We start from the raw sequence: 20693 nt of genomic DNA, 5'->3' as shown, positions 1-20693 counted from the left end.
TGTATAGAAAATTTTGTTAACATTTTATTTCTATAGAAAATTTTGTTAACATTTTATTTCTGTTGAAAATTTTATCAAAATTTATTTCTATAGAAAATTTTGTTAAAATTTTATTTCTATAGAAAATTTTGTTAACATTTTATTTCTATGAACAATTTTATCAAAATTTATTTCTATAGAGAATCTTGTGAAAATTTTATTTCTATAGAAAATTTTGATAAAATTTTATTTCTGAAGAAAATTTTGTCAAAAATTTATTTTTATAGAAAATTTAGTCAAAATTTTATTTCTATAGAAAATTTTATTAATCTTTTTATAGAAAATTTTGTCAAAATTTTATTTTTGTCAAAATTTAACTCAAATAGAAAATTTTATCAATTTTTATACCCTGCGCCACACTGTGGAACAGGGTATTATAAGTTAGTGCATATGTTTGCAACACCCAGAAGGAGACGAGACAGACACATGGTGTCTTTGGCAAAAATGCTCAGGGTGGGCTCCTGAGTCGATATAGCCATGTCCGTCTGTCCGTGAACACATTTTTGTAATCAACGTCTAGGTCCCAATGGACTTCAAATTTGGCACAAGTATGTGTTTTGGCTCAGAATAGATCCATATTTATTTTGGAAGAAATCGGTTCAGATTTAGATATAGCTCCCATATATATTTCGCCCGATATGGCCCCAGAAGCCAGAGTTTTACACTAATTTGCTTAAAATTTTGCACAAGAAGAACAATTAGTACTATAGTCAAGTGTGCCAAATTTTATTGAAATCGGTTCAGATTTAGATATAGCTCCCATATATATCTTTCGCCCGATATGGACTAGTGCGGTCCCAGAAGCCAGAGTTTTACCCCAATTTAGTTGAAATTTTGCACATTGAGTAGAATTAGCATTGTTGCTATGCGTGCCGAATTTGGTTGAAATCGGTTCAGATTTAGATATAGCTCCAATATATAGCTTTCGCCCGATTTACACTCATATGACCACAGAGGCCAATTTTTAACTCCGATTTAGTTGAAATTTTGCACAGGGAGAATTAGCATTGTTGCTATGCGTGCCAAATTTGGTTGAAATCGGTTCAGATTTAGATAAATCTCCCATATATTTATGGGAGATTTGCTCAAAATACCAACATTTTCCTTGTAAAATCGCCACTGCTTAGTCGAAAAGTTGTAAAAATGACTCTAATTTTCCTAAACTTCTAATACATATATATCGAGCAATAAACCATAAATAAAGTTTTGCGAAGTTTCCTCAAAATTGCTTCAGATTTAAATGTTTCCCATATTTTTTTCTAACATTGTGTTCTACCCTAGTGCATTAGCAGACTTAAATTTTGAGTCTATAGATTTTGTAGAAGTCTATCAAATTCTGTCAAGATCGAGTGATATTTAAATGTATGTATTTGGGACAAACCTTTTTATATAGCCCCCAACACATTTGACGGATGTGATATGGTATCGAAAATTTAGATCTACCAAGTGGTGCAGGGTATAATATAGTCGGCCCCGCCCGACTTTAGACTTTCCTTACTTGTTTTTTTATAGAAAAATTTTGTCAAAATTTTATTTCTATAGAAAATTTTGTTAACATTTTATTTTTTGAAAATTTTATCAAAATATATTTCTATAGAAAATTTTGTCACAATTTTAATTTCTATAGAAAATTTGTGAAAATTTTATTTCTATAGAAAATTTTGATAAAAATTTATTTCTATAGAATATTTTTCCAAAATTTTATTTCTATAGAAAATTTTGTCAAAATTTTATTTCAATAGAAAAGTTGTGTAGTACCTCTTAGTTGGGAATATTTTGCAACATCTGCCAAAGTAGATTGGCAGATTGTAGAATTTTGGTTAAAATTGGTGATTTTTGGGGATAAAAAAGTCGCACTTTTGGGATAAGCGTTAGATAAATACTGGCAACACTGTCAATGGGTTCGTTTTGTCATTACGACCAAGTGATTTGACTTAAAAATGACTATATTTTCACGAAAAATGGATATCTTCAGAATAAATGAAATCGTCTCAAATTGGTCGACTTTTTTATATTAACTTAAAAACTAAAAAGCAACCAATAATTGGAGACATTGTTTACTTGAAATATAGCATTATTCGTAGGTAGAGTTTTTTTAAGAAACTTGTGTGGTCGTTAACACAATTTTAAGGACTCGGATAGAATAATAAGAACAAAGAAGAAAAAAGTATAAATTCAAATCTGTCACCTATCAGGTATGCCAACCTCAAATTTAAAGGGGAATTGTATCTTAAATGTATCCTTATTTCAATTCTCGCTTCTTTGGCACAGAATCAATGTCAAAGGCATTAGCGTAAAGACAAAATCTTCGGAACTGGGTAGGCTGTCGTTGCATTTAAATATGATATATTCTTCTTATTAAACATAAATTCCGATTTTTAATAACTCCCATTAAATACGATGAATATCCTCTAGCTTAATAGAATTTATTAGGTGAACATAATAAGCAGCTCTCTTTGTCTTATTTTTTTTGTTATCAATGCCGAAAATTGTTCTCCTCATCCAATAATACAAGCAACTTTATCATTATATCACAAAAATTGAATTAAGATTGCACGCTTAAAAATAGAAAATTTTCTCCATTACACGAAATAAATCCAATGTCATTTACCTGAATACGTAGTTTGCCTAAAAAAAAGTAATTAATTTGGAAATTGAACAAAAACAAACGGCGTCTCACAATATTTTTCGTCACCCAATGTCCTAGAAAATGTCAACGTATTTCCGTCTCAGTACAGTCAAAGACTTCTAATAATAGATGGTCTTGGACTTGAGGAGAACTAACAACTCATGCGGGTGGGGGGATAGGAGATGAAAAGAAAAAAAATCAAAAACTGATGGAGAAGAAAGCAGAAAACGGTAAACACGCAAAATCATTAATTTCACGTTTAAAACTGAACACGTCAACAAAATTTCAAACTTTCATCATAAATCCAATCGCAACACATTACTGACAATCATCAACAACAAACGACAGCAACAACAACAACAACATCAGAAGACCAAACGAACGAAAACAACCAAGCAATGAAGGCCAATAAGACAACAAACCTACATTCTGGTATACGCACAATGTCAGGATACGGACATACAACTACATGGACATTGCAACATAAACACACACACACACACACACTCACAGCCAAAAACAACAAACGCAAAAAACGGCCTCAACAAGTCCCCATAAAACACAAGTCAAAACATTATTCTCTTACATCCAGGGAAATGTCACAGTGAATAACGGAAGGACCAAACAGGATATAAGCGCGGCGAGGTGCGAGGTGGTTCATCATGGATACTCGTATCGTGAAAGTCTTAATGTAAAATGTAAAGGCTGTTTAAGTGATAAATGACTTTGTAAATATTCGCGGACAAATTGTTGTTGTTGTTATTCGATTATAGTCAAAATGAAAAGTGAACGACAAATGACTGAAGTGAGCGATACATACACACACAAGTAAATATGTTTGCTGACTGCCAACGATTTTTTAGTACTCTACACTTCGAAAAAGATTTCGTATCATTTAAAATAATATATATTTGAAATATTTAATTAGCAAAAAACAAAAACGCAAAACCATAGATTGCGAACAAAGTTCTACTAAAGACGGTCATCCACAATCGAATTATACCAACTGTGGCAACAACAGTTGCCACAGTTGGTATAATTCTATCAAAAATTTTAGATTTTCTACTATTTGGTAGATTGGTAGAATTCTTGATGTTTTGGTAGATTTTGGAAAATATTCCTCCTCTACTAAGAAGTACTTCACAAATGTTCTCAAGGAAAAAATTTTGACAAAATTTTCTATAGAAATACAATTTTTACAAAATTTTCTATAGAACTAAAATTATGACTAAATTTTCTATAGAAATAAAATTGTGATAATTTTGTAGAAATAAAATTTTGACAACATTTTTATACAAATAAAATGTTGAAAAAAAAATTCTATAGAAATGCAATTTTTAGAAAATTTTCTATAGAATAAAGTTTTTGGAAAATTGTATATAGATATAAAATTAAAAAAAAAAAAACAAGTATATACGGCCGTAAGTTCGGCCAGGCCTAATCTTATGTACCCTCCACCATGGATTGCGTAGAAACTTCTACGAAAGACTAAAGACTTAAATATCATATACTACCACCACGTACCAAATTTCAACCAGATCAGATGAATTTTGCTCCTCCTAAAGGCACCGGAGGTCAAATCTGGGTATCGGTTTTTATGGGAGCTATATATTATTATGGACTGATAAGAACCAATTCCTGCATGGTTGTTGGATACCCTATACTAACATCACGTACCAAATTTCAACCGAATGGGAAGATTTTCAAATCTGGAGGTCAAGCCTGGTGATAGGTTTATATGGGGGCTATATATAATTATGGACCGATATGGACCAATTTTTTGCATGGTTTTTAGAGACCATATACTAACACCATGTACCAAATTCCAGCCGGATCGGATGAAATTTGCTTCTCTTAGAGGCTACGCAAGCCAAATCGGGGGATCGGTTTATATAGGGGCTATATATACTTATGGACCGATATGAACCAATTTTTGCATGGTTGTTAGAGACCATATACTAATACCATATACAAAATTTCAGCCCGATCGGATGAAAATTGTTTCTCTTAGAGGCTCTGCAAGCCAAATCGGGGGATCGGTTTATATGGGGGTTATATATAACTACGGATCGATGTGGACCAAGTTTTGCATGGTTGTTAGAGACCATATACTAACACCACGTACCAAATTTCAACTGAATCAGATGACTTTTGGTCTTCCAAGAGGTCTCGGAGATCACATCTGGGGATCGGTTTATATGGGGGCTATATATAATTATGGACTGGTGATGGTTAAAGACCATATACAAACATCTTGTACCAAATTTCAGCCGGATCGGATGAAATTTGCTTCTCTTAGAGGCCTCGCAAGCCAAATTTTGGGTCCGTTTATATGGGGGCTATACGTAAAAGTGGACCGATATGGCCCATTTGCAATACCATTTGACCTACATGAATAACAACTACTTGTGCCAAGTTTCAAGTCGATAGCTTGTTTCGTTCGGAAGTTAGCGTGATTTCAACAGACGGACGGACGGACGGACAGACATGCTCAGATCGACTCAGAATTTCACCTCGACCCAGAATATATATATACTTTATGGGGTATTAGAGCAATATTTCGATGTGTTACAAACGGAATGACAAAGTTAATATACCCCCATCCTATGGTGGAGGGTATAAAAATTCTCTAGAACTAAAATTTTGACTAAATTTTCTATAGATCTAAAATTTTGGCTAAATTTTCTATAGAATAAAAATTTTGATAAAATTTTTTATAGAAATAAAATTTTGATAACATTTTTTATAGAAATAAAATTTTGAAACGGAATGACAAACTTATTATACCCCCGTCACCATTCTATGGTGGTGGGTATAAAAAATTCTATAGAACTAAAATTTTGATAAAAATTTTTATAGAAATAAAATTTTTATAACATTTTTTTGAATTAAAATTTTGACAAAAATTTCTATGAAAATAAAATTTTGACAAAATTTTCTATAGGAATAAAATCTTGAAAAATTTTTCTATAGAAATACAATTTTTAGAAAAATTTTCTATAGAAATAAAATGTTGACAAAAATTTTTATGAAAATAAAATTTTGATAAAATTTTCTATAGAAATAAAATTTTAAGAAAATTTTCTATTGAAATAAAATTTTGAAAAACTGTTTTATAGAAATAACAATTTGAAAAAATTTTCTATAGAATTAAAATATGTTGACAAAACTTTCTATAGAAATAACACTTTAACAACATTTTCGATAGAAAATAAAATTTTTGATAGAAATAAATTGCTGTAAAAATTTTCCATAGAAATAAAATTTTGATAAAATTTTCTATAGGAATAAAATGTTGACAAAATTTACTATAGAAATAAAATTTTGACAATATTTTCGATAGAAGTAAAATTTTAACAAAACTTATTATTGAAAATTGAGGTGTGCGCGTGACACGAAACTGTCGTGACATGCGTGAATAACATCTGAAGCAACTCTCGTGAATGTGCGTGAATGGGACTAGAATAAATATGTCGTGCGTGAGTAATAAAATCGGTTCGTGAATGTGCGTGAATAAAATTTCTGCAAATTCAGCGTGTGTGAGTACTGCTTTTCACTTCGTGAATGTGCGTGAGTGTGAGTGGCTACGACACTTATCGTGCGTGAATAAATATTCGGCTTTGTGAATGTGCGTGAAATATCACTCACGCCCACACCTCTAATTGAAATAAAATATTGACAAAATTTTCTACTGAAATAAAATTTTCACAAAATTTTCTATAGAAACAAAATTTTGATAAAAAAAAATTCTATAGAAATAAAATTTTGACAAAATCTTCTATAGAATAAAATTTTGACAAAACTTTCTATAGAAGAAAATTTTTGATAAAACTTATTATTGAAATAAAATTTTTACAAAATTTTCTATTGAAATGAAATTTTAAGAAAATTTTCTACTGAAATAAAATTGTGACATACGTTTTCCATTGAAGTAAAATTTTGACAAAATTTTCTATTGAAATAAAATTTTAAGAAAATTTTCTACTGAAATAAAATTGTGACATACGTTTTCCATTGAAGTAAAATTTTGACAAAATTTTCTATAGATATACAATGTTGACAAAATTTTCCATAAAACTAAAATTTTGACTAAATTTTCTATAAAATAAACTTTGAAAAATTTCAGCAAATTTTTCTATAAAAATTAAATTTTGACTAAATTTTCGATAAAATCAATATCTTTAAAAATTTTAAATTTTTTTAGGCCATACTATCAAAAGTCTTTCTTTTCAAGACATCTAGACATCTATTCTAGCCCCACTAAAGTTATTCTCCATTTTGACCACATACGACTGATGTAGGGTATCACAATGTCCATTACACACAAAATGAAAAAAACAAAGTTAAGAAATTGTTTAAAGCTAATTTAAATATGAATAGCCTCCCTCTGTTCTGTCAACAACTTTGTAACCACCATTATTTCCTTCAATGATGGTCGTGGCTGTGCCACTGCGTCAACACCGGTGTATCGGTGAGAAATTAAAACAAAAATAAGCGTTAATTAAATTTATAAGAAATCTGGGGGATTAATTCTGCAGTGAAAAGTGTGGGCTTGGGAGTAAATGAAGCTGAGCGAAAGCAATGTAACAAGGGTGGGGAAGAAAGCAAGTCACATTGTAACAGTGACTCGTATTCACAAAGGAGCCATAAAATTGAAACTATAAATAAATTGGAAAAAATTGTTACACCAGAAATTCCAATGAAATGCGAGACATTTCTGCACTCCCATCCAACGATGATGACATTACTTTAGCAGAACATACTTTGTTAACCTTTAACTTTTGCAAATAGCCTCAAATATCTGCTGACTACATGTCAATGGGTTTTAGTGGTGAGAGTTAAATGTCGACGTAGGTTTTTCTCACTCAACCTCGCTCTCCGTGGGTTTCATGTGTCACAAACATTTCAATATTGAATTGGAAAATGGATTCGAAAGCGTGGCTCTCTCTCTCTCTCTCTCCTGCCGTTGTTATTTTACCAATCCCAGGGTTATAAACACGCACGTACATGCAAAATTTTAATTGACACTTTTACTGACATTCAATGCAATAACAAATTCATATAAGTGTACACATACATATGTGAGGTAATATTGTGTGTGTGTGCGTATGTATATGTGTGATCAATTGTTTATGTAAATTCACCATTTTTATGTTTCCTCATAAACGGGCTTACATCACAACCTTTTGCCTAACTCCCTAATTGTATGGTGCACTTCTAGGTTATGTGATGAGGTAAGGATAATTATCGGTGTGGTGTTAGTATAGGTATAGGACTACCTAGCAGAAACAAGCATCCATAAAATAACATCTACTTGGCTTGTGGTAAGTATGGCCGATGTCATGTTATTTTAAAACTTCCTAACATTGCAAATTAGTCCATATGAAGTCCATTTTAGATAAAGCTAAGGCAGATTAGTTTTTGACCGGCTTATATGAAAGTAATTAAAGGACCCAGTTTCAACGCGATTGAATGAAATTCGTTCCTACCAAAGGCTCCAGAAGTCAGATCTGGTGATCGGTTTATATGGGGGCTATATATACCAAATATAAACACAGTTCCGACTCGTGCCAAAAATAATCTACCCAAATATGAAGAAAATTTTACCAAAAATTACCAATTTAAAAAAAGATTATTTTAAAGTTGTTGATCAAATTTTTGTAGTTGGTATAAAAACATGTTTTTTTTTGTTCGAAAGAAATATTTATATTTAATTTATAGAAAACTTCGTCAAGATTTTTATTTCTATAGAAAATTTTGGTCAAAATTTTATTTCTAAAAAAAATTTGGTCGAAATTTTATTTTTATAGAAAATTTGGACCAAATTTTATTTTTTTAAAAAAATTTGGACCAAATTTTATTTCCATAGACAATTTTGGTCGAAATTTTATTTTTATACAAAATTTGGACAAAATTTTATTTCTATAGAAATTTTTTGTCAAAATTTTATTTTTAAAGAAAATTTGGTCAAAATTTTATATCTACAGAAAACTTTGTCAAAATTTTATTTCTATAGCAAATTTTGGTCAAAATTATATTTCTATAGAAAACACTGATCAAAAGTTTATTTCTAAAGAAAATATTAGACTATTTCTATAGAAAATTTTGTCAAAATTTTATTTCTAAAGAAGATTTTGTCAAAATTTTATTTCTTAAGAAAATTTCGTAAAAATTTTATTTCTATAGCAAATTTTGTCAAAATTTTATTTCTATGGAGAATTTTGTCAACATTTTATTTCTATAGAAAATTTTGTCAACATTTTATTTTTATAGAAAATTTTGGTCAACATTTTATTTCTAAAGAAACTTTCGTCAAAATTTTATTTCTATAGCAAATTTTTGGTCAAAATTATAATTCTATAGAAAATGTTGATCAAAATTTTATTTCTAAAGAACATTTTAGACAATTTTATTTCTAAAGAAAATTTCGTAAAAATTTTATTTCTTTCCATTGGAAATTTTTTTCAAAATTTTATTTTTATAGAAAATTTTGTCAACATTTTACTTCTATAGACAATTTTGTCAACATTTGATTTTTATAGAAAATTTTGGTCAAAATTTTATTTCTAAAGAAAATTTCGTTAAGATTTTATTTCTATATAAAATTTTGGTCAAAATTTTATTACTAAAGAAAATTTCGTAAAAAAATTTATTTCTATAACAAATTTTGTCAAAATTTTATTTCTATGGAAAATTTTGTCAACATTTTATTTCTATAGGAAATTTTAACAAAATTTTATTTCTATAGCCAATTTTGTCAAAATTTTATTCCTATGGAAAATTTTGTCAAAATTTTATTCCTATGGAAAATTTTGACAAAATTTTACTTCTACAGAAAATTTTGTAAAAATTTTATTTCTATAGAAAATTTTTTCAAAATTTTATTTTTATAGAAAAGTTTTTCAAAATTTTATTTCGACAGAAAATTTTGTCAAAATGTTGCTTCCATAGAAAATTTTTGTCAAAATTTTATTTCTATAAAAAAATTTTGACGAAATTTTATTTCTATAGAAAATTTTGTCAAAAATTTATTTCTATAGAAAATTTCGTCAACATTTTCTTTCTATATAAAATTTGGTCAAAATATTGTTTCTATAGGAAATTTTGTCAAAATTTTATTTCTATAAAAAACTTTGTCAAAATTTTATTTCTATCGAAAATTTTGTCAAAATTTTATTTTTATAGAAACTTTTATTCAGAATTTTATTTCTAAAAAAAAATTGTCAAAATTTTATCTCTATAGAAAATTTTGGTCAACATTTTATGTCTATAATTTTGGTCTGAATTTTATCTATAGAAAATTTTTCTGTAGAACATTTTGTCAATATTTTATTTTTATAAACATTTTTGCCAAAACTTTATTTTATAGAAAATTTTGTCAAAATTTTATTTCTATAGAAAACTTTGCTCAACATTGTATTTCTAAAGAAAAATTGGTAAATTTTTTTTCTATAGAAAACTTTGGTCAAAATTTTATATCTATAGAAAATTTGATCAACATTTTATTTCGATAGAAAATTTTGCCAAAATTTTATTTCTATATAAAATTTTGTCAACATTTTATTTCTATAGGAAATTTTGTCAAAATTTTATTTCTATAAACAAATTTTATTTCTATAGCAAATTTTGTCAAATCTTTATTCCTATGGAAAATTTTGTCAAAATTTTATTTCTATAGAAAATTTGGCAATATTTTATTTTTATAGAAAATTTCGTCAAAGTTTTATTTCTAAAGGAAATTTTAGACAATTTTTTTTCTATGGACAATTTAGTAAAAATTTTTGATCTATAGAAAATTTTATCAATATTTTATATCTATCGACAATTTTATTTCTATAGAAAACTTTATCATCATTTTATTTTTATAGAAAATTTCGTCAAAATATTATTTCTAAATACAATTTTAGACAATTTTACTTCTATAGAAAATTTTGTAAAAATTTTACTTCTATATAAAATTTTGTCAACATTTTATTTCTATAGGAAATTTTGTCAAAATTTTATTTCTATAAAAAATTTTGTCAAAATATTGCTTCTATAGAAAATTTTGTCAAAATTTCATTTCTATAAAAAATTTTTTTCGAAATTTTATTTCTATAGAAAATGTTGTCAAGAATTTATTTCTATAGAAAATTTCGTAAAAAAATTATTTCTATATAAAATTTGGTCAAAATATTGTTTCTATAGGAAATTTTGTAAAAATTTTATTTCTATAAAAAACTTTGTCAAAATTTTATTTCTATAGAGAATATTTTTAACATTTTATTTTTATATTTATATTTTTTATAGAAAATTGCGTCAAAATTTTATTTCTAAAGGAAATTTTAGACAATTTTTTCTATAGAAAATTTTGTAAAAATTTTATATTTATAGAATAGTCTATCAATATTTTATTTCTATCGAAAAATTTATCAACATTTTATTTCTATAGAAAATTTTGTCAATATTTTATTTTAATAGAAAATTTCGTCAAAATTTTATTTCTAAATAAAATGTTAGACAATTTTATTTCTATAGCAAATTTTGTCAAAACTTTATTTCCATGGAAAATTTTGTCAACATTTTATATCTATCGAAAATTTTGTCAAAATTTTATTTATATAAAAAATTTTGGTCAGAATTTTATTTCTGAAAAAAAATTGTCAACATTTTATCTCTATAGAAAATTTTAATCAACATTTAATCAAAATTGCGTCAAAATTTTATTTCTAAAGGAAATTTTAGACAATTTTTTCTATAGAAAATTTTGTAAAAATTTTATATTTATAGAATAGTCTATCAATATTTTATTTCTATCGAAAAATTTATCAACATTTTATTTCTATAGAAAATTTTGTCAATATTTTATTTTAATAGAAAATTTCGTCAAAATTTTATTTCTAAATAAAATGTTAGACAATTTTATTTCTATAGCAAATTTTGTCAAAACTTTATTTCCATGGAAAATTTTGTCAACATTTTATATCTATCGAAAATTTTGTCAAAATTTTATTTATATAAAAAATTTTGGTCAGAATTTTATTTCTGAAAAAAAAATTGTCAACATTTTATCTCTATAGAAAATTTTAATCAACATTTGATGTCTATAACTTTGGTCTGAAATTTATCTATAGAAAATTTTTCTGTAGAACATTTTGTCAATTTTTTAGTTCTATAAATATTTTTGTATCTGGCGTTTTCTTTTCAATGGCTCTATTAACCATGTTCCTTAATCTATATCTGTCCATAAAGCTCGAATAATAATTGTGTAATTAGATATTTTTGCCAAAACTTTATTTCTATAGAAAATTTTGGTCAACATTTTATTTCTAAAGAAAAATTGGTCAACATTTTATTTCTATAGAAAATGCTGGTCAAAATTTTATATCTATAGAAAATTTTGGTAAATATTTTATTTCTATTTATTTCTATTATTTTACAAAATCTACCAAAACTCGTGAATTCTACTAATCTACCACTTTTGGTAGAATTCTACCTACAGTGAATATAAACCGGATCGGTTGAAATTTGCCTTTCCAAGAGTCTCCGAAAGTCAAATCTGGGGAGTCGGGTTATATCTAAAAATGGTCCGATATGGCCCATTTGCAATAACATCCGACCGACAGCTACTTATGCTAAGTTTCAAATCGATAGTTTGTTCTTTTCGGATGCTAGAGTGGTTTCAACAAACTGATGGACATTGGTAGGTCTACTCAGAATTTCACCACAACCCAAAATATATATACTTCATGGCATCTGAGACCAATATTTCAATGTGTTATAAATTGAATGACAAAGCTAGTACACCCTCATTATATGGTGCACAGTGAAAAAATTGTTGTTGATATCATTATCCATTTAAAGGTTGTAGAATTATTTCCAAACAAATAAGGAAAGTCTAACGTCGGACGGGGCCGATATAAAATATACCCAGTACCATTTTGTAGATCTGCATTTTCGATACCAACTCAAATCCTACAAATTTATTTATGTTCCCATCCATTAACATCTATTTAAATCTGTCCCGGTCTGAACTAAATTTGTTAGACTTTTATATGGCGGAACAAAATGTCAGTAATAAGATAGTAAGGAAGTAAATCGGGCGAAAAATATATGGGAGCTATATCTAAATTTGAACCGACTTCAATAAAATGTAGTACACTTGACTACACTACTAATTGTACTCCTAGGGAAAATATTCAAGCTAATTAGGGTAAAACTCTGGCTTCTAAGGCCATATAAGTGCATATCGGGCGAATGATATATATGGGAGCTATATTTAAATCTGAACCGATTTCTTCCAAAATCAATAGGGTTCTATTCTGACTCAAAACAGAAACTTGTGCCAAATTTGAATTTGATTGAACTAAAACTACGACCTGGACTTTGATCACACAAAAATGTGTTCACAGACAGACGGACATGACTATAGTCATATATATCATATATATAGTCATATATATCATATATATCGACTAAGGGACCAGCCCTGAGCAATATTGCCAAAGACACCATAAGTCTTTTTCGTCTCCTTCTGGGTGTTGCAAACATATGCACTAAATTATAATACCCTGTTCTACAGTGTGGCGCAGGGTATAAAAATAATCAACATCGTTTAAATGGAAAGACCCATATATGAAAACATGCTGTGGTATATGGTCCATTATTACAAGTATGTATGCCCGATTTGAATGATGTAAATTGTGTTATTGTTCAGTTGTTGTTGTTTTAATTTTTTTTTTTAATTTATTTTTATATATTTAATTAAAGTGTGACATGTTGGGCGATATACAAAAAAAAAAAAAACAACATTGAACAGAAATACTTTTGCGAACATAAACATTTACCAGTTATTCACTTTATGTAAGTGGTGTGTGTATGAATATATTCTAACGTACACACACACACACTTGCACACAAAATTGCATGTTGTTTTTGAAGGATAAAAAATCAGCATTTGTTAAGTTCAACGTGGACACACATGTATGAACGTAGACTATGTGGGGCAGTGGCGTAGTTAGTATGAACTCACACAAGAAAAGAAGTCAGTTGTAACCTGATGATAAAATTAACTTACAGTGCATTCGCGGTAACGTGAACTAATTAAAACCAAGAGAGTTCACGTTAGCGAACTTCAGCGAATTTCACATCGCCAAATTCGGGACTTTACACGTTCTACCGTGATAGTCTTTTAGTTTTCTTATTACTAATATTGAAAACTTAATTTAATTTCATGAACAAATTTAAAATAAAAGAGATCGAAAAATATCAGTGGGTATGGAATTATAAAGCAATCTAAATTGATAATTAAAGTTCACGAAAAAATCCAAACTAGATCACTAAAAAATTGCGTAGGTGTATTTGAAATGGTATTGCATTGTGGGTAGTTAGTGTCAGAAACACCGTATTCACGTTACGCGGTATTCACGTTACCGTGAGCGCACTGTATATTTTTTGCAAAAAAAATATTATATTTTAATTTATTTTTAAAAATTTGTAAGAAATTTTCTCCATCCCACCGAATTTTTCTCTAAGCCAAGTATGACTCAAAAATTTTATAAACTAAATGACAGAAAAGTTTCAATGACATACAAATAAGTTCAATATTAACTAAAGTACGCTTCTCAAAAATAGTAAGAATGAACTGCAGTGTAGTTAAAATAGTAATGATCTTGCGCCTACGATGTTGTTTTTATTTTTAGTTCATTTTTATACCCTGCGCCACACTGTGGAACAGGGTATTATAAGTTAGTGCATATGTTTGTAACACCCAGAAGGAGACGAGATAGACTCATGGTGTCTTTGGCAATAATGCTCAGAGTGGGTCCCTGAGTCGGTATAACCATGTCCGTCTGTCCGTCCGTTCGTCTGTGAACACATTTATGTGATCAAAGTCTAGGTCGCAATTTAAGTCCAATCGCCTTCAAATTTGCCACATGTTCCTAGTTTTGGTCAGAATAGAACCCTATTGATTTTGGAAGAAATCGGTTCAGATTTAGATATAGCTCCCATATATATCTTTCGCCCGATATGCACTAATATGGACCCAGCAGTCAGAGTTTTATACCGATTTGCTTGAAATTTTGTACAAACATAACACTTTGTGGTATAGTCAAGTGTGCAAAATTTTATTGAAATCGGTTCAGATTTAGATATAGCTCCCATATATATCTTTCGCCCGATATGGACTTATATGGGCCCAGAAGCCAGATTTTTGGCCGAATTTGGTTGAAATTTTGCACTAGGAGTACAATTATTAGTATAGTCAAGTGTGCAAAATTTGATTGATTATATATCTTTCGCCCGATATGGACTAATATGGTCCTAGAAGCCAGAGTTTTGGCCCAATTTGGTTGACATTTTGCACTAGGAGTACAATTAGTAGTGTTATCAAGTGTGCTACATTTTATTGAAATCGGTTCAGATTTAGATATAGCTTCCATATATATGTTTTTCTGATTTAGACAAAAATGGTCAAAATACCAACATTTTCCTTGTTAAATCGCCACTGCTTAGTCGAAAAGTTGTAAAAATGACTCCAATTTTCCTAAACTTCTAATACATATATATCGAGCGATAAATCATAAATAAATTGCTTCAGATTTAAATGTTTCCCATATTTATACCCTTCACCACTACTGTGGTACAGGGTATAATAAGTTTGTGCATTTGTATGTAACGCCAAGAAGGAGTAATCATAGACCAACCTTTTAGTTTACGGATCGGCTTAGAATTAAATTCTGAGTCGATTTAGCGATGTCCGTCTGTCTGTCTGTTGGTGTATTTTTGTGTGCAAAGTACCGCTCGCAGTTTTAGTCCGATTGTCCTAAAATTTGGTATAGGGTCCTGTTTCGGCTCAAAGGCGATCCCTATTGATTTTGGAAAAAATCGGTTCAGATTTAGATATAGCTGCCATATATATTTTTCACCGATCTGGTCATAATTGGCGTGTATATCAACCGATCTTCCTCAAATTCCGTACATCCGAATATTTTATGAGTCTGGAAAAACTTGCAAAATATCAGCCAAATCGGTTCAGATTTAGATATAGCGGGGTGGTTCCCTGAGTCGATATAACCATGTCCGTCTGTCCGTCTGTCTGTCCGTCCGTCCGTCCGTCCGTCCGTCTGTCCGTCTGTCTGTCCGTCCGTCTGTCTGTGAACACATTTTTGTGATCAAATTCTAGGTCGCAGTTTAGGTCCAATCGACTTCAAATTTGGCACATGTTCCTGTTTTGGGTTAGAGTATAACCCTCTTGATATTGGAAGAAATCGGTTCAGATTTAGATATAGCTCCCATATATATCTTTCGCCCGATTTACACTCATATGACCACAGAGGCCAATTTTTTACTCCGATTTAGTTGAAATTTTGCACAGGGAGTATACTAAGCATTGTTGCTATGCGTTCCAAATTTGATTGAAATCGGTTCAGATTTAGGTATAGCTCCCATATATATGTTTTTCTGATTTCGACAAAAATGGTCAAAATACGAACATTTCCCTTTTAAAATCGCCTCTGCTTAGTCGAAAAGTTGTAAAAACTACTCTAATTTTCCTCTACTTCTAATACATATATATCGAGCGATAAGTCATAAATAAAGGTTTGTGAAGTTTCCTTAAAATTGCTTCATATTTAATCTTTCCCATATTTATACCCTGCGCCACACTGTGGAACAGGGTATTATAAGTAAGTGCATATGTTTGTAACACCCAGAAGGAGACGAGATAGACACATGGTGTCCTTGGCAATAATGCTCGGGGTGGTTCCCTGAGTCGATATAACCATGTCCGTCTGTCCGTCCGTCCGTCCGTCTGTCTGTGAACACATTTTTGTGATCTAAGTCTAGGTCGCAGTTTAAGTCCAATCAACTTCAAATTTGGCACATGTTCCTGTTTTGAGTCCTATAGAATCCTATTGATTTTGGAAGAATTCGGTTCAGATTTAGATATAGCTCCCATATATATCTTTCGCCCGATATGCACTTATATGGATCCAGAAGCCAGAGTTTTATCCCGATTTGCTTGAAATTTTGCACGAGGAGTACAATTGGTAGTATAGTCGAGTGTGCAAAATTTGATTGAAATCGGTTCAGATTTAGATATAGCTCCCATATATATCTTTTGCCCGATATGGACTTATATGGCCCCAGAAGCCAGAGTTTAGGCCCAATTTGGTTGAAATTTTGCACATGGAGTACAATTAGTAGTGTAGTCATGTGTGCCAAAATTGGTTGAAATCGGTTAAGATTTAGATATAGCTCCCATATATATCTTTCGCCCGATATGGACTAATATGGTCCTAGAAGCCAGAGGTTTGGCTCAATTTGATTGAAATTTTGCACTAGGAGTACAACTAATAGTATAGTGAAGTGTGCCAAATTTGATTGAAATCGGTTCAGATTTAGATATAGCTCCCATATATAGCTTTCGCCCGATTTACACTCATATGACCACAGAGGCCAATTTTTTACTCCGATTTAGTTGAAATTTTGCACAGGGAGTATACTAAGCATTGTTACTATGCGTGCCAAATTTGATTGAAATCGGTTCAGATTTAGGTATAGCTCCCATTTATATGTTTTTCTGATTTCGACAAAAATGGACAAAATACGAACATTTCCCTTTTAAAATCGCCTCTGCTTAGTCGAAAAGTTGTAAAAACTACTCTGATTTTCCTCTACTTCTAATACATATATATCGAGCGATAAATCATAAATAAAGGTTTGTGAAGTTTCCTTAAAATTGCTTCATATTTAAATCTTTCCCATATTTTTTTACTATCATTGTGTTTCACCCTAGTGCATTAGCCGACTTAAATGTTGAGTCTATAGAATTTGTAGAAGTCTATCAAATTCTGTCCAAATCGAGTGATATCTAAATGTATGCATTTGGGACAAACCTCTATATGTTCAGCACCCAACACATTTGACGGATGTGATATGGTATCGAAAATTTAGATTTACAAAGTGGTGCAGGGTATAGTATAGTCGGCCCCGCCCGTCTTTAGACTTTCCTTACTTGTTTTTGCTGGGATATGTCTAATAAATTTTCTTAATTTTTTTATTGGCGTAATAACAGCTTTTGTAATATAGTTTAGTTAAAATTTTACATTTCCCTTCTTAGTTAGTTCCGTATATTTTTGTGTATTTTAGTCCAATATGGATTTTTAACTATCGAGATGATATTTCATATATTTATACAAATTCACCAATTTTAAACTGAAAAAAACAAACGCCGTCTATGTTTTATCATTATTTTGGTAACAGCTGGTCAGGGATGTTGTGCTTTTTCGGTTACATTCCATGAATGCCATTTGTTCATATCCATTCGCATAATCGGCCATGTGTTCCACATATAAGCATGTAAGCATTTCTCAATTGCACTCATACTATATGCAGACAGAGGCACACACACACATACTTGCACACTCAAGCATACACACAGCTTACAGTGACACTCATTTGACACTTGTCCACATATTCTCTTTGTATTCAACAATTTTTATTTAAAAGAACAACAGGCAATGGGATGGAATAAAGAAACATTTTTGCTACCACCTAACGAAAGGCAGCAACATAGGATGGTAGAAAGCTCAAATCGTAAATTGCAAATGAATGAAAGGACACATGAATATATGAACTTACAAATATCTATGCGAACTCATACACACACACACCCATACGTGAATATAGACCACCCTTTTTGAAATGGACATGCCAACGCACTCATAGTCAATCTTCTCAAAAATATCGACTGACTGACAATGCTAAATGCCATTTATTATCCACAGTGGGGTCATTCTCAAGTCTCAGAGTTTATATTGGGTCCATTTTTCATTTTCGCCTGATGGTGTTGTTTGCAACAATTGTTTGTGAGTGCAGAATTGTTTTTTTTTTTTGCAATACCAGTGGTGGTTGTTATACACCGAGAACATTATAACTCAAAAGTAAGTAAAATTGGTGTATTGCCACAAAACTGAATTTTTCAATTTCAATTCACGCGAGAGAAACTTAATATTGAATTTCTCATATTGTTGACCTTTGCCAAACAAAAGGAGACACGGATAAGTGACTGACTAAGACACTGTACAAAACTAACACCTTATTGTAAACATATATGTGCTAATTGTTCTACGTGTGTCTCATTGCATATCGTTCTGCTCGTAGGCCACAAAGACCTTCGGGCCCTCAGTTAACCCATAGAGACCTTCAGGCCTATTGTTCCATGGGGCCTACTCTCCCTCGCAAAGACCTTCGGGCCTACTGTTCAACCACAGATATCTTAGTGGTACTGTTTCACTACAGAGACCTTCGGGCAGTGTTGCCAGTATTTTTCTGGCCCATGTCCCCAAATTATGATGTTTTCGTCCCCAAAAATCCCCAATTTAAACTTAAATTCCTCACAAAAATACCCAATTAATTTTTGACAAGTTTTTTTTTTAAGCAAAAGGCTCTTCTTTAGAAAATTAGTAAAAAAGTTAAAAGTTAAAATTTTGTCAAATCCAGCAAGCTGCAATAAAATCAAGATTTCGAACCACAACACCAAGATACGAGTGATCGTCATCCAAATGCTGGAGATATAAAAATGGGAGTTTGGACGCCTTGTATTTATGAAAGATAATTTACTTCTAAATATTCAAGTAGTAAAATTGGGTGATAGACACGTTGCCAAAGTTGGTAGAATTCTACCTGAAATGATAGATTTTTTTATTGTTTGGTAGATTGGTAGAATTTTGGATGGAGATTTAGCATTCTAACAAAATATTCTATATGGAAATAAAATTTTGACAAAATTTTCTATATACACTCAAAAAACTCTCTATTTCACTAAATTCAATTTAACTTTATTTTAGTTTATGGAATTATTATATATGGAGAAAGTTTACTTTACTCTAATATTTTTATACCCACCATCATAGAATGGTGACGGGGGTATAATAAGTTTGTCATTCCGTTTTTAACACATCGAAATATCGATTTCCGACTATATAAAGTATATATATTCTCGATCAGGGAGAAATTCTAAGACGATATAACGATGTCCGTCTGTCCGTCTGTCTGTCTGTCTGTTGTAATCACGCTACAGTCTTCAATAATGAAGCAATCGTGGTGAAATTTTGCACAAACTCGTATTTTGTCTGCAGGCAGGTCAAGTTTGAAGATGGGTTATACCGGTCCAGGTTTTGATATAGTCCCCATATAAACCGACCTCCCGATTTGGGGTCTTGGGCTTATAGAAATCGAAGTTTTTATCCAATTTGCCTGAAATTTTAAATCTAGAGGTATTTTATGACCATAAAGAGGTGTGCCAAAAATAGTGAGTATCGGTCCATATTTTGGTATAGCCCCCATATAGACCGATCTCTCGATTTTACTTCTTGGGCTTATAGAAACCGTAGTTTTTATTCAATTTACCTGAAATTGGAAATATAGAGGTATTGTAGGACCAAAAATACGTGTGCCAAAAATTGTGAGTATCGGTCCATATTTTGGTATAGCCCCCATATAGGCCGATCTCCCGATTTTACTTCTTGGCCTTATAGAAACCGCAGTTTTTATTCAATTTACCTGAAATTGGAAATCTAGAGGTATTGTAGGACCACAAATACGTGTGCCAAAAAATGTGAGTATTCGTCCGTGTTTTGGTATGGTCCCCATATAAAACGACCTCCCGATTTGGGGTCTTGGGCTTATAGAAACCGTAGTTTTTATCCAATTTGTCTGAAATTGGAAATCTTGAGGTATTTTAGGACCATAAAAAGGTGTGCCGAAAATGGTGAGTATCGGTCCATATTTTGGTATGGCCCCCATATAGACCGACTTCCCGATTTTACTTTTGGGCTTCTAGAATCCGAAGTTGTTATCCTATTTGCCTGAAATTGGAAATCTAGAGGTATATTCGGGTCATAAAGAGGTGTGCCGAAAACGGTGAGTATCGGTCCATATTTTAGTATAGCCCCCATAAGAACGGTCTCCCGATTTAACTCCTTGGGTTTCTAGAAACCGTAGTTTTTATCTGATTTGCCTGAAATTGTAAATATACTGG

This window comes from Haematobia irritans, chromosome 4 (assembly GCF_050003625.1).
Source record: "Haematobia irritans isolate KBUSLIRL chromosome 4, ASM5000362v1, whole genome shotgun sequence".
NCBI lineage: Eukaryota > Metazoa > Arthropoda > Insecta > Diptera > Muscidae > Haematobia > Haematobia irritans.
This window is presented reverse-complemented; position numbering follows the sequence as displayed.